Source organism: Megalobrama amblycephala, linkage group LG7 (genome assembly GCF_018812025.1).
Source record: "Megalobrama amblycephala isolate DHTTF-2021 linkage group LG7, ASM1881202v1, whole genome shotgun sequence".
Classification (NCBI taxonomy): domain Eukaryota; kingdom Metazoa; phylum Chordata; class Actinopteri; order Cypriniformes; family Xenocyprididae; genus Megalobrama; species Megalobrama amblycephala.
In genome coordinates, this window is record NC_063050.1 from 6,836,896 (window position 1) to 6,852,554 (window position 15,659).

At 35.6% G+C, this 15,659-nt stretch overlaps 1 protein-coding gene and 1 long non-coding RNA gene across 2 annotated transcripts in view; one reads left to right on the plus strand and one right to left on the minus strand.

The window, feature by feature from the left end:
* LOC125271626 (junctional adhesion molecule C-like) overlaps nucleotides 1–15,659 on the plus strand; it is a 75,856-nt gene that overhangs the window by 27,634 nt on the left and 32,563 nt on the right. The window lies entirely within an intron of this gene.
* Nucleotides 13,095–13,335, minus strand: LOC125271633. The gene is made up of 2 exons (XR_007185673.1): nucleotides 13,286–13,335; nucleotides 13,095–13,198 (listed from the first exon to the last, which is right to left on the minus strand). It is a non-coding gene; the product is annotated as an uncharacterized LOC125271633 (long non-coding RNA).

Consider the following 15,659-nt stretch of genomic DNA (forward strand, 5'->3'; position numbering starts at 1 on the left):
GTCAATAATTCAGGATCATTGTACTTGTTTTTAGTTATTTGTTTGTTTTTATATGTCACTGTTTATATCTGTGTTATTTGTATCTCTTATGTTTTGTTTTTTTTTGTATTGTACTGGCTTTTTACGCTGCCTCTTGGCCAGGTTGTCGATGTAAAAGATAACTGTTTCTCAATTGAGTCACCTGGTTAAATAAAGGTTTAAAAAAAAAAAAAAAAGCTCTGCAGATTTTTCTATTAATGCATTTATCAAAAATAAATACAACAAAACTACAAGTGTGTTCTCTGATGATTTGATAACAAATAAATTAAACACCTATTCTGGGGGGAAAATGAACTGCACAACTATGTAACAAATAGTTGTAGCCAGTGTACTTGCTTAATTCTCCACACAGAATTTCCCCCAAAATAATCCATTAAACAACAAGTACCGTGAAAAACATTTTCTGTTCCGTTTGTTTATCTAATGGTGCGTGTATCTACTGGATACGCCCATCATAAAGTGAAAGCAACGCAGTAACTGGAGGAACAGAGGCAAGCCTCGGCGCTTGCGGAAGTGAATCGCTATTTTCGGAACGCGTTTTTGGAGCGATTTTCATTGCCATTTTCCCCGAAACATGACAGGCGCAACGCTTTTGACTTTCTCAGTTTGTGTAAATCTACTTAGTGTTTACAGGATGTATTTTATTCCACATTAATTTCACACATGTCTGGTACTAATATGTGGCTTTGTTTCATTAATGCATCATTCATTGTATACTTTTTCCTGTATCTACGCCTGAAGACTGGAAGCGAAATGTGACAACATGCCCCATAGCTGGAACATGACTATATGACAGCTTAAAAAGTTATCTGATCCAAAAAAAAAAAAAAAAAAAAAAAATATATATATATATATATATATATATATATATATATATATATATATATATATATATGACAAAATGACAAACTAAAATATTATGGGATAATGGGATAAATAAACCAGAGAGTACCAATGCTGAACGTTTCTTGAAATAATATTTTATGAATGTTCAGGTTTTTTCTCGCATATATTTAATATCTGCTTAATGCTTCACACTGTTTTTTTTTTTCTCAAATAATCCTTGAAACACCAGTAGCGTGGCAGACAGACTCTTGGTTGATGCCTTGGAAACCAAGGTTCAAAAACCAAGTATACAACAGTAAGGCTAGTATATTCTTTTTAATGTTTCATTTACAGAAATATATGGTATTTGCACATATCACATATGCAGTAAGGTTTCACAGCAATATCAGTGTTTGACTTCAGAGAATGTATTATTTGTCAAACATCATGGATGGAGTGGCTAGCAGTGAGTTTCACTTTAACAGGAGTGGTTCAAATATTATTCACACATTATGCACATTAGCTGCAAATGTTCAATAATAGGCACTCTTACCCTTACAGAACAAAAATATATGAGAATATACTGCAAAATATAATGCAATATACATTTCCATATATTATATTTTTAAATATAATGCAATATATGCATTTATTATGTATGGCTATATACTGATATTTAAAAATATTTAGAAATAGCATTACATGTAATATTCATAAAGTTGTATCCTTTATTGTGTACATATATTGCACATACATATTCCCATATAAATGTGAATGTATGTACACACACACACACACACATTCACAGAATGAGTTACAGCAGATTTCTAGTTCCTATAGCATGCATTGCTTCTAATTGTTAAAGGAGAGTAAATGTTAAAATGAATATTACAGTTTTTTTCAACTGCTTACACACAAAATCCTTACTTGTCACACAATTTCTGAAACCTGACTGTCAAACAGCAGAACCACACACTAAATCTGTAAAACCATACACTGATTCTCGGCCTTTCAAAACAAAAATCTTGATTTCCTTTTCAAACACAACAATTGTTTCTGTCTAACTACACATGGTTGCAGTTGAAAAGATCTAGATCTAGCGTTTAATGTTGTATTATTTTGGAATTTTTTTTTTGTTTGTTTGTTTTTTTAGTCTGTGCGAGTTTTTGGGGTTACCGTTCTGCTGAAGAGTAGAGCCTGTAGTTAGACTGATGATTGGCTGGACACCATTAAGACTATAATTTATTTATTTAATAAGTAATATCTGTGCACTCTTCAGCACAGCACATCCAGGTGTACTTTTGTTAATTAGCTTGAAAATATTAAACATTTATGAAATATTTATAAAATATAAGAAATGTATTACATAATATATATCACATATACATCTATATATTATGATGTGTATTGCTGAATATAAAATTACATACATTATGATATATTATATTGTTACATATTTTTCAATACATGAAAAGTGGGAATTCCCTATGTATTATTCATTATATTGTAATATTAACGCAATATATTATTCTGTATATTTTCAAATATACCATTAAATCATTTAATATAGTAATCATTCATATATAGGGAAATATATTTTCTTTTAAGAAACAGATCAAACCACATGTCTCTGTGCATTTAAGAGAACAAGACCACAACACACAAACTGATCTGGTACCCGAATGCTGTGAACCATATTATATGTAAATGATTAGAGTTTTGTGTCAGAATTTGTGTGCAGTTCAGATAGACTGTGTGGACTCTCAACCATCCCAAACCTTGGAAGATGTCCAGAACTTCTAAAAATAAGAGATACAAAATCCAAATGCCAAAAGAAAGGGGTTATTTTATGCGGATAGGCGCATACACCACACGATTCTCCTCTGTAGCTGTCTGAAAAAAACAAAACATCACACAAGATAAAAAAATTAATATGTTTTCTTAATAAAATGCATTAAATTAAACAGAATTAAAATAGAATTGCATTCAGAAAAAAAATGCATTACAGCAGAAGTGTGATTTACAAGGCTTATACCCATTTCTTGGGTCTCAACCCACCAATTCTACCACTGATCTACTGAATCCATCAGAGCAATAGAACAAAACTAATCTAGAGTCTTTATTAATATTTGCATTATGTGGGTGTCATCATAAAGCACAACAACACATAAAAATGAACTTACCAGTTTGTGTTCATTTAGTTTGTAGAATGTCGGATCAGCGTAAGTGATCTCACCGTCACGAGTCTGAACTGCTTCATTATTAACAACAACAACTATAATACAATAAAATCATTTATCATTGCTTTGGCACAAAATGCATTTAATGATTAAATTACTGTTAAATTACATAAATTCAGTTATCACTTTGACATAAACACCACCAAAACTTTATGTATAAACCAACTTGCACACATTTACATGCTCTTTTCAAAACTGTTAAACTTAAGGTCAAAATCTAGCACAATACAAAAATGAATAAGACAGATATTTGAAACATTTCTACAGTAATACTAATACTGACATATATTCTTAATGTAACAAATCGAATACTTTCAAAGCAATTGCATGTAGTTAAACATCTTCACAAGTGTTACAAATTTCATTCTTATTACCATCTTTACAAAGGGGAAAACATAGGAGTAATTTTGTACTGTAATGTAAATATGGACTAACATAAACTGCAGTAAATTATAAAAAGTAAAGAATGTCATTCTTGTTTTCTAAAGAAATTTTACAAAAGAAAATATTGTATAATGCTGCCTGTTGTTAGTGGTTTTAGGTTGTTGTGTAATCAGTGATAGTGTTTGTTGGGTGAAAACCTACACTGTAAAAAGTCACACGCTATATCTACCCCAAAAAATTTGACAACAGATTACAAGCAATATTAATAATTCAATTCAAGAAATAGAATTGAGTTAGAATTATTCAAATGAATTCCTTAAATGTGCAACATTAAAAACGAGTAAAATTTAAGTAAAATGTAATATCTAAATAACATACAGACGTCAAAGATGAACTAAGAAGTCTTTATTTTTTTATTGCCAACATTGAAGAAACCTGATGATAACAAGCAGAATCAATGAAGGAAAGAGGTTTAGATGTTGATGTTGATGTTATTGAACACGTTTGGTTATCGAACATTATGGCGATCAATGTTGATCAACATCAATGTTGAGTTTGGCAGTTTGACTCTTTGCTTTTTTGTCAGTTTGTGGTTTTTGTAATGTTGTTTGCTAACTTTACACATTTTAAATGGTTGACTTTTAAGGAACTAATTTGAATAATTCTAACTCAATTCTAATATTCTGAATTTAATTAATAATATTGCTTGTAATCTGTTGCCAAAATTGTATTGAATAGATAGAGCGTATTACTTTTTACAGTGTATGTAATGACTTGATTTGAGACATGAATGAAGTGTTTTGTTAGTTATAGAGCTGAAGGTTGGTTAGGAGAATTGTGTGAAGAGTTTTGAAAAATTATCTAACTATTAAGAAATGAAATGTGTACTAGTGATTGTAAAAAAAAAATAAAAAAAAAACCAGTAAAAAAAAAATAAAATGTTAAGTAACACTTGCCTTCTTGATCAGTTTTTCTGTTTCTCCTGCAGATGCAGAAGATCACAATTGCCGCTACAATCAACAGAGATCCAACAGCAGCAACAGCAGAGATCAGCATCAGAGAGTCTGAGACTGGATGTGAAGTACAGGGTCCATCCAATGCTGTAATCATAAAGAAGCAAATATGTCAGTCTGATCAACAACAGAACGCAGAGATCAGGTGAGTAAATAATCACATATATCAGTGCTGATATATGCATGGAGAAATCTTAATTCAAAATGCTGGTTTAATGCACTGAGTAAAACTTAATGAGAGTTAGTGAGTGTGTTTGTGATCTCACATCTGATATCTTATATAATTTAAAAAATAAATAAAATATTTAAAGGACAAATGATGTCTCTACTCACCATAGACAGAAACATTGAATAATTTTGATGTCAGTGTCGCTCCACTTATCTCTAGTTGATAAACTCCAGCATGTTCAGTTGTGATGTTTGTGATGGTCAGAGATCCAGTTTGATCGTCCAACTTCAGTCTGTCTCTGAATCTCCCATCAGGACCATCATATGTGGAGGAGATTTTAGCCTCTCTGTTGATTTTAGCTATGAGAGACTTTTCATCTTCAAATTTCCACAGTATATCATCATCTTCATGTATTTCAGTAACATTTATTTTTAAAGTGACAGAATCTCCCTCCATCACTGACACTGACTGTATTTCATTTGTCTCAGCACCAAACACACCTGAAGAACATGAAAAGATTTTGATCCCAGTTTGTTTCGGTTTAGAAAGCCTGAAATCAGTTTAAAGCAATATTTAAATAAGAACAGCATCAAAGATACAAAAGATAAAAGTTCACATAAATGAACAGACAGATGAGCAAAGTAATCCTCAGTTTGATTTTACTGATCTGGGAAGGAAAGCAAATGCAAATCCCTAATTTGAACAGCAGCAGCAGTTGATGTTCTGAAACTGAAGAAATGAAGCCATGAAAACATGTTCATAACTTACCAATCAGATTCCTCCTGCACAAACAGAACAAAAGAAGCATGTAAAACATTTTCTTTACTAGTTCTGTGTTTGATCTAAAAAGCGTCTGAAAACATATGGTGTGAATCCTCTCACGGGTGAATCCTCCCAGTTTGACTGTCTTAATGAACACACACGTGCTCTGTGTCTGATGGTGTTTGCGATTGAGAATAAAAGTATCCAGATAGAAATTTGTTGCCTACTCTCACTGGGAAAGTGCCCAAGCAACATCACTCGGCAAGATTGCTCAAAAGGATGCCTTAATAATCACCCTAAACTTTTCATGGTAAATAAAGATTATGGATTATAAAATGGTTTACAATCATTTAGTTGTAGTGAATGGAAACAAAACAGGTAAAATGATCACTCAAGGTGTTACTGAGGTGTGATTTGAGCAGCTCAACATGAAACATGCACGTCAAACTGAAACCTGGTTTGACTTCCTTACAAAGAGGGTGTGATCAGTTGCTGGACAAACATCTAATGCATGAGGTTTTAGTGCAGGTGTGTTAGCTCCTGCTTTAATAACTCTCAGTTTTTCCCCTCTATGCAGAACAGCTTGAGGTAAAATGAGTCAAAAACCATCATACAGGTCCAAAAAGGATAATGAATCATTGATAAACTTCATAGACTGACATCTGATTATTTTGTATCACTAATAAAACACCAGTAGACCGTAGTCCCCTCGGTCAGTAGAAATCACGCTAGGGTATGGCGACTGCCGTATGGAAACGCCGCCCCTGCTCCGAGTCCTGACCTTAACCTTGAGTCCAAGTCTTTCTCCAAGAGACTTTACTGAGTAATAACGTCTTGCATTGTGAGTACAAGATCTTGACCAATCAATGATGCACCTCTTGATGGAAATAAATGCAGCGATGCGTGATGTTTTTGGTTAAGATCTTGTATGGTTTTTACTCAGTGTAGCCTTTTTAAAATGTTTCCAGTATTTCTGTTAACCCAGATACTAATTTAATGCACAGCTAGACATGGATTATTCATCTTTATACCATGGCCATTTGCCAGCTCTGACGACTTAAAGCTATGTCATGTCAAATATTGACAGCGCAATATTTGACCGGAAAGGTAAAAATGACAGTGATTTTTGTCAGTTATGGTTCGTTCGCATTCTGTCCACTTTGAATCAGACATAGAATGAATGAATGAATTATAGCATATATTTGAATTAATTATCAAGAGAGAGACAGATGCGTGTGATTCTTTATTAGCATTAAAGCTTTGAGTTTAATTACTTAAAAACCAGTTACCTTCTCATTGCAGAGAAATATAACGATTTATAGCTAAGCTAGTTTATTTGCTGTATACGGCGCTGATAAGTTTCTGTACTTCTGAATTTTTCTGTGTGCGCAGGGTGATCTCTGATCTCTTTGTGTAAGTGATGTGCGTACTTGAGTCCAAAGCTGAATTTTCATCAGCCATTACTCCAGTCTTCAGTGTCACATGATCCTTCAGAAATCATTCTAATATGATGATTTATTATCAATGATGGAAACAGTTGTGTTGCTTAATTATTTATTTATTTATTGAACCTGTGATACTTTTTTCAGGATTCATTGATGAATAAAAAGTTAAAAAGAACAGCATTTATTTAAAATAGAAATCTTTTGTAACAATATATACTACTGTTCAAATGTTTGGGGTCAGTCATTTTTCTTTTCTTTCTTTGAAAGAAATTAATACTTCATTCAGCAAAATTGATTAAAAAAAGTGATAGTAAAGACTTATATTGTTAGAATAATAAATAAATTATTCATAAATTATTCATCAGAGAAACCTGAAATATTCTCCAACATCTGTAATAAATCAGCATATTAGATAAAAGATAAAGAGGCACAGAGTCTTTGAGTTTATTCAAGAAACTCTTTATTAGTTACCAATACTCAGGCAAAAAGACAAAATAACCCACATAAAGAGAAAATTACATGAATTTTCCTAAATAAACATTAAATAAAACATTTTATAAGTTACTTGTATCTGCAATAATCTCCTGATGCACAAAATTTTTTGGCCATTATCTATAAAGATTCACCAGATGGTGCCATTCATCTTTAAACTAATAACCAAAGTAGAAAGGTGTAACAATGTTGCAGGAATATGTTGGTGGTGCTGCTGCTGTTGTTCTGCTGGTGGCTTTATGTTGCTCTAATTACAATCCCTGTTAAACTAACACCATTGGACAAGCAAATTAAATGACAAATATTACATACAGCTGATATAATGAAGAGAATATGAGATTCCTTGTTTTTTTGTTTTGTTTTTTTTTTTAGATTTGAAAATGTTTTCACAGTCAAAACATTGTTTGATTAAAAAGAAGTTTGTGTTTAATTGAGATGTTCAATTCACTTAATATGACTATCTGTCCCTGAATACACAACAGATTCAGATCTGTGTTTAACTTCATGAATCTGGGCAAATGTTAGTGCATCTGCTTGTATTTGTCATGTGTGTGACAACAACATTCCAAATAAACACCAATAATACATCAGTTGTTCTGTCACAGAGTTACAGTGTCATTAATATATTTTGATCAAACTTTTCAAGTAGGATTTGATGAGGTCAGTCTAGAGTCAGGGCATGATATAAATGTACATTATAAAGAATTATTCTACTTTTATCTTTATTTTTATCACCACATGGGAACTTCACAGGTGAGACAGTTAAAACACAAGTCAACTTCACAAATCAACAAAGTAAAAATATAAAATCAACTGCAGCATTAGAGATCAAGTATGAGTACCAATACTGTCTTTTTGATTCTTGCCTTTGTAAAACATATTAATTTTATTTATTTATTTTTAAATCATATTAAAGTGTTTTACATTTTTTATTTAACTTATCCAACAATTGAAGCATTAATAATTTTGATATTAGAGTCTGAGGTCAAAGTTTATTAAATCTGATTCAATCACAAATATTCAGTGCTTTCAAACTCTGAATTTGAAACATTTCAAACCAACTTTATTCAGTGACTGTTGCTGATTGGAGTGATTGTCATGTTAATTATAAAATGTGATTGATCATCGTTAACATTTTGGGATTCAACATTTGACATTTACTCAAATGAAACTACTTCAACTGTTCAACTCAGTCCTTAGCAATATGAGCACACGGTCTAATTTAAAGGGTTATTGGAGGGTGAATTCCTGGTTAAGACACTACTTGGCATCATTGTAGTACCAGTAGTATCTGTGCACACAGGCCAGGGGTGTCAGACTCAGATCCTGGAGGACCACATTCCTGCAGAGTTTAGCTCCAACACTAATGAAACATGCTTGAACATCTAATCAAGCTCTTCAGACTCACTGGCTGCGTCTGAAACGGAAAAATGCCACCTCCGGAGGCAGGATACAGAGGTAGGAAGGCGACAAGGCATGTCTGAATCCAGTGATTGTGCCACATTCTGTCTCCTGAGATACTTTCATCTTGTTTATTTTTGAAGGCAGCATAGATGCCTTTGATATCACTCCACCACCGCCAGAGACGAGCCATCCACCACTGACTGCTACCAGCACAATGGAGTTTCCTGCACCCACCGCAGACTGTGGAGACCAGCCTGCCACGACGGACGAGCCCAAACCAGACCGAGGTCGGACCACTGCTAGAGTCTGTATCTCCAGAGCTTCCTGTATCTCCAGGGCCCCCTGTATCTTCAGTTTCCAGAATTCCCACCAAGCAGCCTTCTTCCACCTCCTCAATCAGCCAGTTCCTAAACCCCGCCTCCGCTACTGTCCATCAGCCCTTCTGCATCTCCCACATGCTGTGAGTGTTTTCAGACCACCAGCTCCATAAAGGCACACAGGATCCCCTATCTCCACATCCAGACTCTGTGCCCATCACTCCACCACGGCCTGTGGATACATCTGCTCCACCCTGGGTCCTCCCTCCCTCAGCTCCACCAGAATCCATCAGCCATACACCTTCTCCGGTCTCGCTCGTTCCTCCGGCTCCCCCTTGGTCAGTCTTCGTCCTGCCTGTGCCTTTGGCTCCATCTGGCTCTGTCTCACCAGCTCTGTTTTCTGGTTTTCCGGCTCCACCTCGGATGCCCGTCACCACGGCTCAACCTCGGTCTCAGTGCCATCGGTCACATGTGGGCTCATCGACCAGTCAGCTCCACCAGTGTTTACAACTTCGGTGGCGGTATCTTCGTCAATTGTACCCAGGGTACTGTCCAAGTGGTCCACACCATGGCTTCTCCCGCTTTTGACTCCGCACTGGGGCCTCATCCTGGCTGGTCTCTGGATAAACATCTGGCTCCTCCTGCTCCTAGCTTCCCTTTGGCTCCTCCCACTATCCACTCCTTCTTGGACTAAGTTGTTTTTTCTGGACTCGTCTTGTTTTTTTTTTTTTTCTGTTCTTTGCCCTCCTCCAAAGCCCCTCCCTACTAATTTGGTCTAGTTACGATGTGAGGATTTTTTGGGGGAGGGGGAGTACTGTAACATATATATGCTGGGTTCTGTTGTCATTGTGTTTTTGGTTCAGTCCCTGTGACCTAGTTTTCCCCAGTCTGTCTAATTAATTATGTCCTTCACTTTTGCCCTGTTTATCACTGATCTCATCATCTCATAAGCTCCCTCATTTGTACTAGTATATACTCCCTGTATCTCAGTTTCTTGTCCATTCTCATCTTGGTTATGTTTTCTCTTATCTGGATTTGTTTATTAAATACTATTAACTTGGACTTCTCCTGTCATGCACTTCATTCAACACACACGTGGTGTGACAATACCGGTAATCTCGTTCTGCGTCCACACATTACCGGTAATTTAGTGGTCTTAATGGTAAGGTAAGTGTAAAAGGGCTCTATGAGTGTCATAATGGTAAGAATTTCCTCTCAGTCACATTCACACCTCAAACACCCACCCACTCACACACACACACATGCATGAACTGATACCACAGACTTCCAGTAAACATCACATGTTCAAGTTATATGTCTGCACAACAGGTCAAACCACAATATGATAAATTAAACATGACATACTATAGATAAAAATGCAGCCTAGTTTTGAGGTTTTAAGAGTAAAAAACAAAAATGCTAAATTGGCTGTACAGTACAACACCTTGTACTTTTACTGGGCCAGACTTAGTGCTACTTGTGGTGATTCTTTTCCCCAATCCTAAAACTCAACTATAGCACAACCATGACCACTACCCCTCAAAATGTCTGTGCATGGCCATGTAGGTTCCTATAGTCAAGACAGATCTGGTACTTATAAATGGTTTAAAGATCATCTTCTAATGCTGATAGGCTCCACATGATCCTCCTCTTTAACCTTCTGCAAAAAAAACAAACAAACAAATATATATATATATATATATATATATATATATATATATATATATATATATATATAAATCATGAAATAAGATACAATATTAAAATATTGGCATCCCAAAGACTGATTGAGATTGAATGTGAAGCACTCTTTTTTTTCATCAGTATTGTGTCCCCATCACCAAACTTGGGCATAAGAACCCACACAGACCACAGGATGTACCCCTCTTCTAGTCTTTACTAACACCTCTTCCGGCAGCAAACCAAATCCAGGTACTGAGCAAACTCAACCCTTCTTAGCTTCAGTGGGCAACCAGAATTGGGCTACATGGGTGATATGGCTTCTGAAGTGTAATTTTTTTTTTTGTTGTTGTTGTTTTTTTTTTTTACAAAATCATGTGGTTAGACACTTAACCAATTTCTTTGGTTGTGTATCATGTGAATTCCTGAATGATTCATAGGAAATATCTAGCCTGTTTCCCTAAGTAATGTGGTCAGTCTTATGACATCAGCTATTTAAACATTTAAACACATTTGAAAGATTTGGAAAGGTTATATTGAATATTTAGTAGGATTTCTTTTATCTTTGAGTTTTTGTGTAGTTGTGCTTGGGTTGTTGGCAGCTATATTATTGTTACGTGTGCCCTGGGTCCGTGTTCATCAACATGATTATATGGACTCCATTTCCCACAATACCCCATCTAGGAACTAATCATGCACTCACACCTGTTTCCCATCAGTGACCCTTTGCTGGTGCTGGTGGTGCTGGTGTTTGACCTACTGCCTGTACGACTACGCTCTCCTGTAAGTAAAGCCTGCACGTGAATCTCCAACTCCGCTTGCCCCGCTCCCTACATTACAATTATGTGCATGAGCAGGATATCTGTTAGTGTTTCTTGCACTAAATGATACTTTTATAGTGGCTTTTATAAATATCTCTTATGTTGCAGTTTTGTATGTGATGTATGTAATAAATCATTATACAGATGAAAACACAAAAATGTGACTCACAGAGACACACTGATATAAATCAGCTTACCAGTTTAGGTGCATCCCATTGGTGGAATATAGGTTCAGCGTAAATGATCTCTTCATCACCAGTTTCAACTGTTTCAACAAAATTACCAGATGCATTAAACAACAACAAACTCAGTCTTAACTAGATACATTTCCTTACAAAGTATGTGTTATTGATGCTGTCAAAAAATGAGATTGTGTTTAAATGATAATTATGGCTATTCATTGATTAAAAGCTCTGTAAAACCTTGCTGTAAAAATGGCCAATTACTGACAATAAAATACTATTTTCCATTAAAACAATAATATACCATAGAAAACAATGCATTCAGGGTAATATTTGTAATTTTCAAGAAAGTAGCCTAGAGGAATATACTGTGAATATACATCACTCAAAGTCGACACTCAGAGGCTGTGTTCTAAATCACACCCTATACCCTCATCCACTATTCCCTACACTACAGTAGTTCACTAATATAGTCCACTTGACAGAGTGAATGAAAAGTGAGTGAATTCAGACACTGATGAACACCTGCTGTTAACAAGCAGAATCACTGAAGGACAGAGAAACAAGACCAGAAAAAAGAGAAGAGATAAACAATGTCTCATAAGCAATCCTAGATCTGTGCCAACTGTTCATGATCCTCCAGAAGTAGTAAGTGTTACACTGTTTATGTTTTATGATTTTTAGCCAGTTCCACAACAAATGCGGCTAAAGCTTTTGTTGTCTTTGAGATCAGATGTATGTCGTCTATTTTAAAACCTGTTTATATACTTTATAACCACACGTTTGTAAAGAGCAGTGTAATAGGTGATTGTCTTGAAAAACTGTGTATGTTTTCTGTAAAGACAAGACATTAAAAACGCTATGCTTATTTGCAAAGGCCAGCACATTTATCCAATTACCATTCAGAAATGTCCAGATGCAATCTAAAAGTTTTAATGTCTTCCTGAGTCTCTCCATCAGTGTCGACTCCGGTTTGAACAATGTAAGGCTGAACACCGTTACTGACAATCCTCATTGTGGCTGTGTGAGATTCTCCAGCTTTGTTGTTGTAGAGCAACTGAACATGAGCTGTTAAAGCTCCGCCCTCTTCTGGAGTGTTTTTGCTCACACCCAAATAGGGGCAAATTTGACAAGCTATAATAAATGATCTGTGGGGTATTTTGAGCTGAAACTTCACAGACACATTCTGGAGACACCAGAGACTTATAATACATCTTGTGAAAAAGGGCATAACAAGTGCCCTTTAATTTGCAGGTCAATGATTTACAGTGTAGTTTGAAAGCAGTTGGAAACACTTGCCTTTTTGGTTTGTTTTTCTTTGTTTCCAGCAGATCCAGAAGATCCCAATTACAGCTACAATCAACAGAAATCCAGCAGCAGTAGCAGAGATCAGCACTGTCTGAGATACAGAGCCTTCTGTGGGACCTGAAGGAATGTGTTGTGATAATTAAGAGAGATATTAATGTAAGTGAATGTGAACATAAACACATATCAGCACTGTTGTACCCGCACATGTGTGACAGAGTTGAGTGATGTCCAGATGTTGAGTCTGGTTGCTGATGGGGTTGTTCAGCACACAGCTGTAGGTGTTTTTATCCTGATATTCCACCTCCAGAGGTAGAGAGAGACTGATGCTGAGATCAGACACACTGATGCTGGACAATAAACTGTTTCCTTTGTACCAGGAGAGAGTCACATGACTCACATTCACAGCTGAACACACCAATGAACAATTTGATGATGATGATGAAGAACATTGTGAAGAGTCTCTGATTATGTTAGGAGTGACGAGAGCTGGAAAACGAGAATACAGAGAAATGCGGGTAAAGCTATAGTCAACAATCTTATTTTTTGTTCAGTGTTTTGAGTGGGTGTGTAGTCAGATAACACACAGTAACAACAGTTACAGTAAGTGTTTCTGTGATCTGAAAATATAAAATGATTAAACATTTTAATAGGTAAATAGTTCATAAAAAGGGCATGACTGATCATCTGTACTCACAATAGACAGAAACACTGAATGTTTTTGTTGTCAGGAGTGCTCCAGTTATCTCTAGTTGATAATCTCCAGCATGTTCAGTTGTGATGTTTGTGATGGTCAGAGATCCAGTTTGATCGTCCAGTTTCAGTCTGTCTCTGAATCTCCCATCAAGAACATCATCATATATGGAGAAGATTCCAGCAGCTCTACTGATTTCAGCTATCGGAGAGATTTCAGTGCTAAATTTCCACAGTATGTCATCATCTTCATGTACTTCAGTAACATTTGTGAGTAGAAGAACAGAATCTCCCTCCATCAGTGACACTGAGTCACCAAACACACCTGGAGAACATGAATATTAGATGAAACATGTTCACTGGACCAAAATAGTAAGCATAATGAATCATAATGAAGACATGATTGGTCGAAATGTTGATTTGTAGCAGACAGTGTGCAGACATTTTTTTTTTTTTCTTTGTTTATTATTTGTCCTGCACCTGAACCCAGTATTGGGTTGTTTTGATGTGCACACCTGTTTGCACCTTTGTCACTGAATCTAAATCCCTTAATGCACTTTTTGAGCAGTATATATCCATGATTTTTGTAGTTCATAAAAAAGAAAACATTTGCACTGATTATTCATTGCTGGGGAATTTATGTCCATCATTGTATTAAGCAATAAAAAATGCTTTTTAAACTTACCAATCTGACTCCACCAGCACAAACAGATCATAACTAACATCTGAAACATCCTCCAATAGTTCAGTAAAAAGTCTGATACCAATAAGACTATTCTCCCAGCTCAGCTCAAGCTGTGGTCTGTGAGTCCACCCCCAACATATGAATATGAAGATCCTCCTCAGGCACATCCTCTGAAGCTTTTGTATTGTGTTACATATATAGTAGCTTTTATTTAGTCTTAAACTGTTCTCAACATTGGAGAACATTCTTCATTTTTATCATTTACTATTAATAGTCTTTTACTTTTACATATCTGTAAAAGTAGATGTTATATGTAAAAGTAGAAGAGTAGAAATGTGTGATTAAATCTCATGGAGAAAAAAATAAAATTGCAAATTGCTTTTTAAATGTTTTTGTAATCATTCAGTTATAACTTGTGACACCACCAGCTCATTCTGTGTCAAACTGAGACATACTGCTGTTAAGTTTGACTTGTTAGCCACATAGCTTGTGCTCGGAATTCGTCTGTGGTTGAGGTGAAAGGCTTCTTCCTATTCTGCTACACATTTCTCTGAAAAGTGTGAATTATTGACATGAGAACTGGACTCTTTACCTTAAATTACCAGCATGTGGCCCATGTGCAGGCTGTGATGCAGGTCTTGAAAGACTGAATACAACAGCAAAAAAAAAAAAAAAAAAAAAAAAAAAAACTTTTCAGCCTTTTCCTCAACCAACTAAAGATGAGGCATGTGTTACAGATTAGTTGCAAATGTCACAGAAAGTCATTGAAAGTGGCACTGCATGCTATGAAGTCATATCGTTTGCAAGGCTTAGTCCAGCTCTGAATCGCTTTCTCTCTTTCCTCCCTGACACAAACACACACAGTGAGTAAATGATTTATTGACCCATTCATAAAGACAGGTGCTTCTCAATCAGAAGGATGTGTCCTAGTTAAAGGGGTGATTAAATGAGAAATCAAATTTTCCTTGAGCTTTTGACATATAAGAGGTCATCATACTATAAGAATATCCTGTAAGTTTCAGTGCTGAAAACTTCCTTGTTAGTCCAATAAAAGCTTTAATTGACACCAGACCCAGCAAACGACAGGATTTACAAAGTGAGGATCTATGACAAAGGGCAAAGGGCAGCAAGCACCGCCTCCGCAGAAGAAGATCAACGGCTACTTCATCACTGCCTGTTTAGCCCCGCTCACTGATTTGCACA